The sequence below is a fragment of the Callithrix jacchus genome, chromosome 4, assembly GCF_049354715.1.
Source record: "Callithrix jacchus isolate 240 chromosome 4, calJac240_pri, whole genome shotgun sequence".
Classification (NCBI taxonomy): Eukaryota; Metazoa; Chordata; class Mammalia; order Primates; family Cebidae; genus Callithrix; species Callithrix jacchus.
Genome location: NC_133505.1, coordinates 35,154,683 through 35,167,553, shown reverse-complemented (window position 1 = coordinate 35,167,553; position 12,871 = coordinate 35,154,683). Strand labels below are relative to the sequence as shown.

At 45.0% G+C, this 12,871-nt stretch overlaps 2 pseudogenes across 1 annotated transcript; one reads left to right on the top strand and one right to left on the bottom strand.

Moving 5' to 3' along the window:
- Positions 1-1,769: 1,769 nt before the first annotated feature.
- LOC144582396 (coiled-coil domain-containing protein 12 pseudogene) lies at positions 1,770-5,280 on the bottom strand (annotated as a pseudogene). The gene is made up of 3 exons (XR_013534991.1): positions 4,853-5,280; positions 2,156-2,303; positions 1,770-2,017 (listed from the first exon to the last, which is right to left on the bottom strand). The product of XR_013534991.1 is annotated as a coiled-coil domain-containing protein 12 pseudogene (transcript).
- Positions 5,281-5,419: 139 nt separating this feature from the next.
- Positions 5,420-6,696, top strand: LOC100406561 (caspase recruitment domain-containing protein 10 pseudogene; annotated as a pseudogene).
- Positions 6,697-12,871: the final 6,175 nt, after the last annotated feature.

The window sequence follows — 12,871 nt, the reverse complement described above, 5'->3', positions numbered from 1 at the left end:
ACCTTGATAAAGTGTTTGGAGAAAAGCACTTCACCTCATCTAAAAAATCTATAACTGAAGTCTAATCATGATCTAAACCTCAACTAAATTCAATTTGAGGGAAATTTTAGAGTATATCTGATCAGTACATCCCAAAATTGTGAAGGGCATCAAAAATTAGGAAAATCTCAGGAACTATCACAGACCAGAGGAGGCCGAGGAGGCATGAAGGACACTAAATGTAATGTGATATTCTGGATGGAATCCCAGAACACGGAAAGGACATTAGGGGAACGCTAGTGAACTCCAAATAAAGTCTGCAGTTTAGTAAATAATAAGCATCAAAATGACTTGATTAGCTGTGACAAATAGTAATGCAAGATGTTAGCACCAGGGGAAACTGACTGTGGAGAGGATGGCAACTCTGTAGTACTTTTGCAACTTTTACGTAAATTTAAAACTCTCTTAAAATAAAATTATTCAAAAGTAGCACTCACTAAAGGATTGAGGAGTGGAAGAAAAAGATGATCAATTTTCCATTTTCCTGGAGTGTTGCCATCAAAAGGTTGGAGAGAGGGTTTGAAAGGAGGAGCGGGAATCCTCAGAGACAGGCAGCTCCAGAGCTCTCCTCTCCTCTGCAGACCCGGAACCCCGCGCAGTCCATGGCTTCTCAGAAGGCCTTTCCACCCACTGGTCACCCTAGCCCTACCTCATTGATGCATCCGTTCTGGATCAACAATCTCTGCCCTACTCACATCACCGCCCCGACCTCTCTGGAGCAGCTCATCAGAACCAGAGCGCAGAGCGGCAGCGCCCCCGTGTGGCCGAAGGACTGAGGACAGACACTCACCTCCCATTTTCCACCCGGGACCTCCCCAGGGTCCCCTTCGGTTCCCAGCTGCAGAACCGGGCTCCGTGTACACCGGGGCGCCCGGGTCCCGCGTCGGGTTTCTCCAAATCCTAGAGCACAGCTGTTTCCTCCCAGTTAGTGGTGGTGGACTCTGACCTGAAGGCAGAGGGAGGTCTGCAGGCTCTAATATCTGGTTGCTAGGTCCCGGTGGACCCCACAGACTTACTGTGCTCCCAGTACGCAATCTCTCAGCGTTTTTGGAATAAGGTCTTGGACCCTCGAGTCCCTGAAATTTGTTCTACTTTTTTTTTTTTAAACAGAAAACTTTGCTTTAATGGCTATAGAAAGAAGGTGGTTTTATTTTCTTTTTTCAACACATCTGGTTCTGGCAGCAAATTATATTATGCATTTAGAGAAATAGGTGCCCTCAAAGTTGTTTTTTTTTTTTTTTTTTTTCAGTTTGTGCATGTCACTTGAATCAGAAACCAGACACATGAAAATAATATCCTCAATACCCCCAATAACTCTCCCTCCAGAAGGTCACAATGTTACTGAAGGAAGGTCTCTTCTCCCCGGAATCCACCGGTTGGGTCTCCAATCCTAGTATGGAGGGACCCGGGAAGGACACGGCATCGGAACTGTAACTCTATTGGGTTACAAGGACGTCTGGGCTCAGACTGGGCCGAGCATTTGCCCCCTATCTCTCGGGAACCGGAGGGCGGTCCCTCCGGCACTCCCTGAACCTGCAGGACCCGGCATTGGAACCCACACACACCCTCTTGGATCCTGGAGGGTGGCCCCTCCCCAGCCCCAGTCCGGGACCCCGGCGTTCCGCCTCTTTCCATTTGCGACCTAAGCAGACAGGACCTTCTGTCTACATCCCTTAATCCTCGCCCCCTGCCATCTCCAGTCCCTGATTAAATGTCCGTGATCCTGGACCCTAATCAACTTTCTGTTCCCGTTGATTGTCCACGACGGTCACCGACCGGGAGAGGCTCCCCAGCGCCAAACAGGCTGCGGCTGAGCGACAGCGGAGGATTTTGGCCCTTTGGCCCAGACTTCCTCTTCGAAGCGCCCCGCGACTGCTGTGTGGAGGCTGCGCAGGCAGCTGGAGGTAGGGCTTAGTCTGGGGCCTCGCAGGAGGAGCGGGGTCTGCAGGAGGAGCGGGGTCTGCAGGAGGAGCGGGGTCTGCAGGAGGAGCGGGGTCTGCAGCAGGAGGGGGCGCAGGGATTTCTGCCACTGAGGCTGCACTCGCCGCCCCGAGTAAGCCTCTGTCCACCCCGCCCCTGCGGACCTGAAAAAATCACGTATTGGGAAAATACCGACCTGTCAACCCCAGACTCAACTTTAAGAGGTCCTGGTCTCTAGATTTACTCAGCACCTGTTTGCCGAGCATCTGCTTTTCGTCAGGCGCTCTTCGAGGCGAGTGGGTCAAATCCAAACAGGCAAAAATCGCGGCCCTCAAAGAATTTACCTTCAGTTGAAAGATACGGCCAATAAAAAGTCATTGAAGTCAACTACAGGGATGTCCCAAAGTAAAGGATGATTAAGAGAAAAGCAAGGCGCGGAAGATGAAGGAGGCAGGGGCAGTTTTAAGTTATTATTATCGATGTGAGATTTCCCGAAGCAGATGAAGGAGTAAGCCCTAGGTTACTGGGAGGAGGGGTGTTCTAGGATTATCCTCTGCAGACATGGGGCTCCACCAGGGAAAGCACCCAGGCTGCGGCAGGAGTGGGGCTGGATAAATGTCAGAAGGACTTCCTGAGGCGGGTTATGGAGGTCTGGGTTTGTGTATCTCCCGCTTCCAACCTGTACCTGGCACTTCATGAAACCCCGAGCTTGCGGGGAGGGTGTGTGGAGGATGGCTGGGAGAGGAGGAGGCTGAGGTGGGTCCCAGCTCCCCGCTCCCGTGTCTCTGTTCTCTTTCTTTCCTGCACCCAAAATTGGAAATGTAAATGGTACTGATGTCTTCAGCAAACCCTAGAGACCCCGGAACTAGAGGAAAATCTTTAGAGGGGCAGGATGTAAAATTAGGGAATTTCTAAGCCCTGGAGGCTCCAAGGAATAATTTCAAGAAAGACTAAGTATGAGAAAAAATGTTAAATATGCCAATAATCTTTTATATTGATTACATGCTAAAATTACATTTTGGATGTATTGGGTTAAATTAAAACATATTGTTAAAATTAATTTCACTGATTACATTTTAGCTTTTAAAATATAGCTACTAGAAAATTAAAGATTACCGATGTGGCTCACATTTGTGACTCAGTTTATAATCTATTGGGTAGCACTGATTTAGAAGGCTAGCAACTTTAGCTCTTATGTTTACATCTATGATTTATATCAAGTTAGTTTTTGGATACAGCGTTCCTTCTTTTTCTTGTCATTTTTTTCGCGATACCATTTGTTGAAAACCCAATTCTTTTCCCTTGAAGCATTTTTTTCAGAGAAGTATATGTGTAGTTTTACTCATGTACTTGTTATTCTGTTCCACTGATTCTTGGCTATCCTTACGCCAATGAGACAGCTTTGATTCCTGGAGCTTTATAGTAAATCTTGTAATCAGGTCGTATTTTCCAAGTTTCTTTTTTTAAAGCAACTATTGTGGCTATTAAAGTCCTTCAGATTTCCATATAAATTGAAAACTCAGCTTGGTAATTTCTTTTCTAAAAAGCATGCCAGGATTTACTTTTATTTTATATTTTTTAAACTTTTAGGCTGAGGCCTGCCAGGATTTTGATTGGAATTGCACTTAATCTACAGATCAATTTTAGGAGACGTGGTACCTCAACAATACTGAATCTTTGAACATGATATTTCTTCCCACTTTTGTAGCTCTTCTATATTTTTTTGGGGGAGGTGCATGGTTGCTTTGTTTTCTAAGTTTTTTAAAAAATTTCAGTAGGTTTTTGAGGAAACAGGTGGTGTTTGGTTACGAGAATAAGTTCTTTAGTGTTGATTTATGAGATTTTGGTGCACCCATCCCTCAAGCAGCATACGATATACCCAATGTGTAGTCTTGTATCCCTTGCCTCCCTATCCCCCTTTCCCTCGAGTCCCCAAAGTCCATTTTATGATTCGTAAGCCTTTGCATCCTCATAGCTTAGCACCCAATTATGAGTGAGGACATACCATGTTTGGTTTTCCATTCCTGAGTTACTTCACTTAGAATAACGGTTTCCATTTCCATCCAGGTTGCTGCAGATTCCATTATTTCATTCCTTTTTATGGTTGGGTAGTATTCCATGGCATATATATATATATATATTACGCTTTATTTATCTACTCATTGATTGATGGACATTGGGCTGGTTCCATAGTTTTGCAATTGCAAATTGTGCTGTTATTAACATATGTATGCAAGTATCTTTTTCCTATAATGAATTCTTTTCCTCTGGGTAGTTACCCAATAGTGGGGATCTACTTTTGGTTATTTAAGGATCTCCAAACTGTTTTCCATAGTTGTTGTACTAGTTTGCATTCCCACCAGCGTGTAAAAGTGTTCCCTTTCACTGCATCCACGCCAACATCTATTGTGCTTTGATATTTTGACTCTGGCCATTCTTGCAGGAGTGAGTTGCTATTGCACTGTGGTTTTGATTTGCATTTCCCCGCTCATTAGTGAGGTTGGCCATTTTTTCATATGTTTCTTGACCATTTGCATATTTCTTTCGAGAATTTTCTATTCATGTCCTCAGCACATTTTTTGATGGGATTGTTTGTTTTGTTCTTGTTGATTTCTTTGTAGATTCTGGATATTAGTCCTTTGTCGGATGTGTAGACCGTAAAGATTTTCTTCCACGCTGTGGGTTGTCTGTTACTCTGCTGATTATTTCTTTGCTGTGCAGAGGCTTTTAGTTTAATTAGGTTCCATCTATTTATCTTTGTTTTTGTTGTATTTGCCTTTGGGTTCTTGGTCATTATGTCTTTGCCTAAGCCAATGTATAGAAGAATTTTTAAAAATGTCGGCTTTTAAATTTTTTTATGGTTTCATGTCTTAGATTCAAGACTTTGATTCACCTTGAGCTCGGCAATGGCCCTCTGAGTCCTCTTTTTTAGTTTCTCCAGATTCTTGGCCACATCTCTCTTGAGGTCCCAGTCAGGCTTCTGAGGAGCGAGGTTGGCCAGATTCACCTCCTCAATGACAGGCTCGGGCTTGGCAGCCTCCAGCTGCTCCTTCACCTTCTCTTCCACTGCAACCTGTTTGGGCTGAGGCACCCTCCTCTTCTTCAGGTCCTCATCCTCTGGGACATAGTTCCGCAGTCTAAGTTCCCTGTGCTTCTCACCTTCTCCCTCCTCTTCTCTAAGTTGCTTGGTCTTTGGCTCCCCATCTTTCTTGTCCTTGCGCCGGTTTTCTCCCGTAGGGCCTTCAGCCATTCCTTTTGCTGCAGTGGCTCTTCCTCTAGCCAGCCCACACCGGCCACAGTCGGCTCCATCTTGCCTGCCGACGCCCCTGGTGTCTGCCCCAGAAAGCCTTGGGGTCCCCAAGGGTTCCCACCCTTCTCTCTTCATTCTTCATTTTCTTCCACCTGTCACCAAGGATCACACTTATGGCTCTGTTATCTTTCCCTGGATACATCTGATGGTCTGGAGCTGTGGTGCGGAGGGTGATCTCTGGGCCTGGGGCAGCCAGGATGGAACCAAGAGAGCAAAGAGTGGAAGCTGCTGGTCTGGAGGGGGCGTGCCTGGAAGCCGAGGCCCAGCAGAAAACCTTGCTCTGGAACCAGGGGTCCACACTCCCCTCCCTGATGGACTTGAAGGCCTGCCAGTCCCTCCATGAGGCCCTAGAAGCCTGGGCGAAGGGGCCAGGGGCCAAGCCCTTCTACGTCAGTGCCAACCTCACTCTGCTCGAGAGGGCAGCTACCTATGCCCTTTGTGTGAAAGCCCAAGAGATTCTTCAGCTGGTGGACCCGGCGTAAAAGCAGAGGCAGGAATGGTTCTGCACCTGGGTCGACCCCCTCACTCTGCGGGACCTGGACCAGGGCACTGTGCCCAATTATCAGAGAGCCCAGCAGCTCTCTGATAATTTCAGATGAAGTGCCTGCCCTCCAGCTGGCACCGAGGCCCCCGCAGTGATCTAAAGAAGAGAGCCCTGGACCAACCGTGGCTGGTGAGGCCCAAGCCTGTGGGAGCCGCTGCAGGGGACGCCCCAGAGCAGCCGCTGCTGGAGCCGTGTGGAGAGCCAGAGTGCAGCCTCAGACCCTACAGTTTGGTGCGGCCACTGCTGGTGTCTGCCCTGCGGCCTGTGGTGCTGTTGCCTGAGTGCCTGGCGCCCCGGCTCATCCGCAATCTGCTACACCTGCCCAGCTCCCGGCGGGACTTCCAAGTGTGCCCCGCGGAAAGCCTCTCTGGGGAGGAGCTGTGCCCATCCTCAGCGCCTGGAGCCCCAAGGCCCAGCCTGTCATCCCTGGGCTGGGCAGCAGGATCCGGGCCATCCAGGAGTCTGTTGGAAAGAAGCACTGCCTGCTGGAGCTGGGTGCTCAGGGTGTGCGGGAGCTGGTGCAGAATGAGATCTACCCCATTGTCATCCATGTGGAGGTGACCGAGAAGAATGTCCGGGAAGTCAGGGGGCTGCTGGGCCGGCCGGGCTGGTGAGACTCAGAGCTGCTGCGGCAGTGCCGTGGCTCGGATCAGGTGCTCTGGGGGCTGCCCTGCTCCTGGGTGCAGGTGCCTGCCCAGGAGTGGAGTGGGGCCACGCAGAGGAGCTGGCCTAGGTGGTGAGCGGCTGCATTCTGCAGGAGCAGGCCCGCCTTGTGTGGAGCGCGGCAGCAGTGAGACCTGAGGCTCATCTGGTATCTCCGGCTTCTTCCCAGGCCAACGCGGACCCCTGGTGTCTGCGGCAAAGCTGGGTCCTCCCACCCTGAGCCTTCCTGGAACCTTGGACTCTCAGTCGCAGGGCCCTTGGCTCTGGCCTCTCACCCCTGAGGCTGTCTTTGGCCCTGCCCAGCTTGTGGGAGTCCCGGGACAGAGCACGCACCGCCCCTGTACTTGCTTCTCTGGGCCGCTCCACCTGTCCTGGGGTCTCCATGATCCCACTAGTGTGGGAAGGTAGGGGAGACGCGGGCTGGGTCTAGTGTGTCTGTGTCTTCTAAAAAAAAAAAAAAGGAGGGTTTTTAAATAAATATTCTTTATATTTATAAATATAAAAATTATTTTTTATTTTTATAAAAAAGGTTTTTTATATAACCTATATTTTTTTATAAAAACCTATATCATGGTATTTTGATGAAAATTACACTGAATTTGTAGATTGCTTTTGGCAGTATGGTCATTTTCACAACATTGACTCTACCCATCCACGAGCATGGGCTGTGTTTCCATTTGTCTATGTCGTCTATGATTACTTTCAGCAGTGTTTTGTTTTCCTTGTAGAGGTCTTTTACCTCCTTACTATTCCTAAGTCTTTTAATTTTGTTGCAGCTAAAGTAAAAGTGGTTGAGTGTATATCAGAGCTACTGATATGTGTATATTAATTTTGTATCCTGAAACTTTGCTGAATTCACTCACCAGTTCTAGGAGCTTTTTGGATGAGTCCTTAGGGTTTTCTACATATACAATTATATCATCAGCAAACAGAAATATTTTGATTTCCTCTTTACCAATTTGAGTGCTCTTTATTTCTTTCTCTTATTTGATTACTTTGGCTGGCCTTCCAGTACTATGTTGAATAGAAGTAGTGAAAGTGGGTATCCTTGTCTTGTTTTAGTTCCCCGGGGACAATGCTTTCAACCTTTCCTCATCCAGTATAATGTCAGCTGTGGGTTTGTTATAGGTGGCTTTTATTATCTTAAGGTATGTCCTTCTTAATTTCTTCATTGATCTACTGGTCATACAGAAGCATATTGTTTCATTTCTGTGTATTTGTGTAGTTGTAAAAATTTCTCTTATTAATTTCTGGTTTTGTTCCACTGTGGTCAGAAAAGATGCTTGATATTATTTTAAGTTTTTGGATGCTCTAAGATGTGTTTTGTGGCCTAATATATGGTCTGTCCTTGAGAATGATCCATGTGCTGAGGAGAAAAATGTGTATTCTGCAGCTGTAGGATGAAATGCTCTGTAAATATCTATGAGATCCCGTTGTTCAATAGTGCAGATTAAGTCTGATATTTCCTTGTTGATTTTCTGTCTGGAAGATCTGTCCAGTGCTAAAAGTGGGGTGTTGAAGTCTCCAGCTATCATTGTATTGTGGGATATCTTTCTCTTTAGCTCTAGTGATATTTCCTTTGTGTATCTCAGTGCTCCTGTATTGGGTGCATATATATAAAAATTGTTATATCCTCTCGCTGCATTGACTACTGTATCATTATATAGTGACCTTCATTGTCGCTTCTTACAGTTTTTGTCTTGAAATCTTCTCTTGCTCTTTTTTGGTTTCCATTGGCAGGGACTATCTCTTTCCATCCCTTTATTTCCACTTTATGTGTGTCTTTATAGGTGAAGTGTGCTTCTTGTAGGAAACATATCAATGAGTCTTTCTGTTTCTTTCATTCAGCCAGTATGTGTCTTTTCGTTGAAGAGTTTAGTCCATTTACATTCAATGTTATGATTAATAAGCCACTACCTAGTTATTTTGTTATTTGATTTCTGGTTGTTTTGTGGTATTTTTTCTTTCCTTCCTTCTTTCCTTTCTGTCTGCCTCTATTTAAGATGATTTTTCTGGTGATATGATTTCTTTCTTTTTATTTTTTGCATATTTATTGCATATTTTTTGGTCTGAGGTTACCATGAGGCTTGGAAATACTCTTTTATAGCCCATAATTTTAGCCTGATAATTATTTAACTGTGTTTGCGTAAACAAACAAGCAAAAAGAAAAGTAATAAAAACTCACCTTAGCTTTGTCCCCCTGCTTTTTAACATTTTGTTGTTTCTGTTTATATCTTTCTGTAATGACTATGCCTGAAAAGTTGTTGTTATTATTTTTGGTTGGTTTATTATTTAGTCTTTTTACTTAGGATAAGAGTGGTTAACACACCATAGTGACAGTATTATAATATTCTCTGTTTTATGTGTATTTACTATTGTTAGGCCACGTATTAGTGAGTTTTGAATCTTCAGGTGATTATTTATTGCTCATTAAAGTTTCTGTCTTCCCTTTAGCAATTCTTGTAGGACAAGTCTAGTGTTAATGAAACCCCCCAAGTTTTGTTTGTCTAGGAAAGGCTTTATTTATCCTTCATGTTTGAAGGATATTTTCACTGGATGTACTATTCCAGGGTAAAAGTTTTTTTCCTTTAGCACTTTAAATATGCCATGCCCCCATTTCCTGGCCTGCGTGGTTCCCCCTTAAAGTCTACTACATATTGGAGTTCCAGCGTATGTCATTTTTTTCTCTTCTCTCGGTGCTTCTAGGGTCCTTTATTTATTTTTGACTTTGGGGTTTGATTATTAAGTGTCTCGAGGTAATATTTTTCTGGTTAAATCTGCTTGGTGTTCTATGACCTTCTTGTACTTGAATATCAGTATTTTTCTCTGGGTTTGGGAAGTTCTCTGTTATTATTGTTTTGAATAAACTTTCTACACCTATCTGTTTATCTCCTCCTTAAGGCCAATAACTCTTAGATTTGCCATTTTGAGGCTATTTTCTAAATTCTGTAGATGTGGTTCATTGTTTTTTATTCTGTTTTCCTTTGTCTCTTCTGAATGTGTATTTTCAAATAGCCTGTCTTCAAGCTCACTATTCTTTCCTCTGCTCAATCAATTCTGCTATTAAATGACTCTGATGCATTCTTCACTGTGCCAATTGCATTTTTGAGCTACAGAATTTCTGTTTGATTCTTTTTAATTATTTCAATCACTTTGTTAAGTTTACCAGATGGAATTCTGAATTCTTCTCTCATTATCTTGAAATTCTTTGAGTTTCCTCAACACAACTATTTTGTATTCTCTGCCTGAAAAGTCGCATATCTCTGTTGCTCCAGGATGGGTCCCTGATCTCTTATTTAGTTCATTTCATGAGGTCATGTTTTCCCAAGTGGTGTTGATTCTGGAAGATGTTCTTCAGTGTCTGGGCATTGAAGAGTCATGTATTTATTATACGTTTCACTGTCTGGACTTATTTGTACCCCATCCTTCTTTGGGAGGCTTTTCAGATATTTGCAAGAACTTGGGTGTTATGATCTATGCTGTATCTGCTTTAGGGGGCATACCAAACCCGGTAATACTGTGGCTTTTGCAACCTCATGGGGTACTGCCTTGATGATCTTGGTCAAGACCTAGGGGAATACTCTGGATTACCAGGCAGAAACTCTTGTCCTCTTCACTTAATTTCTGCCAAACAATTGGTCTCTCTATGCTTGTCCTGAGCCACCTAACGTTGGGGGTGGAGTCACAAAAGGACTCCTGTGGCCACCACGACTATGACTGTGCTGGGTCAGACCTGAAGCCAGCACAGTGCTGAGTGTCACCCAAGACCTGCTGTAACCACTCCCTGGCTACCATCTATGATCATTCAAGGCCTTGGGGATCTACAGTCAACTGGTGGCAAAACCAGCTAGGCCTGTGCTCTTCTTTTCAGGGTGGCAAGATCCCCCAGGCTCTGGGTGTGTTCAGAGGTATCATCCAGGAGACAAGGACTTGGAAATTCTACCTGTGTGGTATTATACTGTGGCTCAGCTGCCAATTGAATCACAAGACACAGTTTTTTCCTACTCTCCCCTCCCCTTTCCAAACACAGAAGAGCCTCACCCTGTAGCCACTGGCACCACAGGCTGCAAGGAGTGCTGCCAGACTACGGCCAATGTTCCATTAAGGCCCAAGAGAGTCAGCTTGACATGAATGCTGCCTAGTCTGGGACTCACCCTTCAGGACAATGCCTTCCAGCCCAGGGCAAGTCCAGAAATGCCATCCCAGAGAAATCCTCAAACTGAGGACCCCAAGAATGCACTCGATGTGCACCCCACGGTGACTGTGTTGATACGTAAGGTGCAAGACAAAGTTCTCTTTATTTTCCCTCTGCTTTTCTGAAACAGAAGGAGTTTTGTCCCATAGCCACCACGGCTGGTAATGGGCTGAGTCTCTCCAGAAGTCAACAAGTCTCAGAGGCTCACCCAAGACCCTCAACATAGTAACTGGATATTGCTGCTGGATATTCTGGGTTCAGAGGATCTACATTCAGCAGGTAATGAATGCTGCTGGGACTAGGTCCTTTTCTTCAAGGCTGCAAGTTACCTTCTGGACCAGGGTGTGTCTAGAAATGCCATTTTGGAGTGAGGGCAAGAATGGGGGCCTCATGACTCTGACCGGTATTCTATCCTGCTGTAACTGAGCTGTATCCAAGATACAAGATAAAGTCTTCCCAACTCTTTTCTCTCCTCTCCTCAAGTGGAAGCAAGGGGTTTTCTATTGGGAGCTGAGAGCTGTGCAGCCTGGTATTATGAGAGGGGTGTTTGGCCCAAATGACATCTCATCTGTTCACATGCTCCCTCAGTGCACATTCTCTGGGCTTAGTTCAGCACTAGGATTCACCTAAGACTTGCAGTCCTTATGGCCTAGATTGCCTTTCACATTTATTTAAAGACACAGAACACTGTAGTGCTTGGTGGTGGAGTTTGCAGGAACTCAGGTTCTGCTGGTATTGGAGATTCCCCTTTGGCTAGGGTTGGTTTAAATGCTCTCTCTGTGGGTGGGCATCAGATCAATTTGGTCCCGGTTTTCCTTCTGCTCCAAACAGGACAGCACTGAGTTCAATGCCTCACAGTTGCTGTGCTTCCCCTCCCCCAGTGTCCAGAGAAGCTCTCTGCACCAAGGCCACTGCTGCCTACAGGTGGGGGTGGGGTGGCATCAGTGAATCAAGGTTTTTTTCTATCTCTTCTGGGCCTCTTTTAGCAAAATGAAGCTAAGACGAAGTACTATAAGTGTTCAACTGATTTTTGGTTCTTATGAAAGTGTTTTTTTCTGTGTTGATAATTGTTAAATTGGTGATCTTGGAAAGGTTTGGGGAGAATGATTGGTGGAGGCTTCTATTTTGCCATATTGCTTTGCCTCCCCATCTACTATTTCTATGATCTTCATCTTTTCTGGTAATCTATCCTGTTGGTATAAATTGCCTTTAGCATGAAGAATTTCCTTTACCACTTCTTATTGTGGAAGTCAGCTGGTGACAAATTCTCTTAGTTTCCTTTTTGTTTTTTGTGATAGGGTCTTTCTCTGCTGCTCAGGTTGGAGTCCACTGGCCCAGTCCTAGCTCACTGCAGCCTGGAACTCTTGGGCTCATGTGATCCTCCCATCTCAGCCTCCCGAGTAGCTGGGACTACAGATGAATGCCACACACATAGCTAATTTAATTTTTTTTTTTTTTTTTTGTAGAGGCAGGGTCTCACTATGTTGTCCAAGCTGGTCTCAAAGTCCTGGCCTAAAGTGATTCTCCTACCTTGGCCTTCCAGAACACTGAAATTATAGGCATGAGCCACCATGCCAGGTGTAATAATTATCCTTTACCGAAATATCTCTTTATTTTGCCTTTTCCTTAAAGGACATTTTTGCTGGACATAGAATTCTTTGTTGATTTTTTTTTCTTCCAGCAATTTAAAGATGTTGTTCCACTTTCTTCTGGTTCTATGTATACTGATGAGAAGTCATTGGTCAGGACAAAAAGAACAGAGAAACAAATGAAAAAAAAAAAAAACACAGAAGACTGAAAGCCTGTGGTATAAATAATGACAAAAACCTTTATGGGTCAACACTCCAATTAAAGGACACAGATTGTCTGACTAGGTTAAAAATACAGAATCCAAATATATGTGACTTTGAAGACATGCTCTTTCAAAATAAAGGTACTGATATGGTTTGACCTGTGTCCCCAAACAAATCTCATCTCAAATTACAATCCCCATGTGTCAGGAGAGGGACCTGGTGGGAGGTGATTGGATCATGGGGACACTTTTCCCCACTGTTTTCATGATAGCGAATCAGTTCTCACAAGATCTGATGGTTTGAAAGTGTGGTACTTCCCCCCTGCCGTCCCTTGACTCCTCCTCCCGCTTCACCTTCTGTCATGATTGTAAGCTTCCTGAGGCCTCCCTAGCCATGCAGAACAGTGA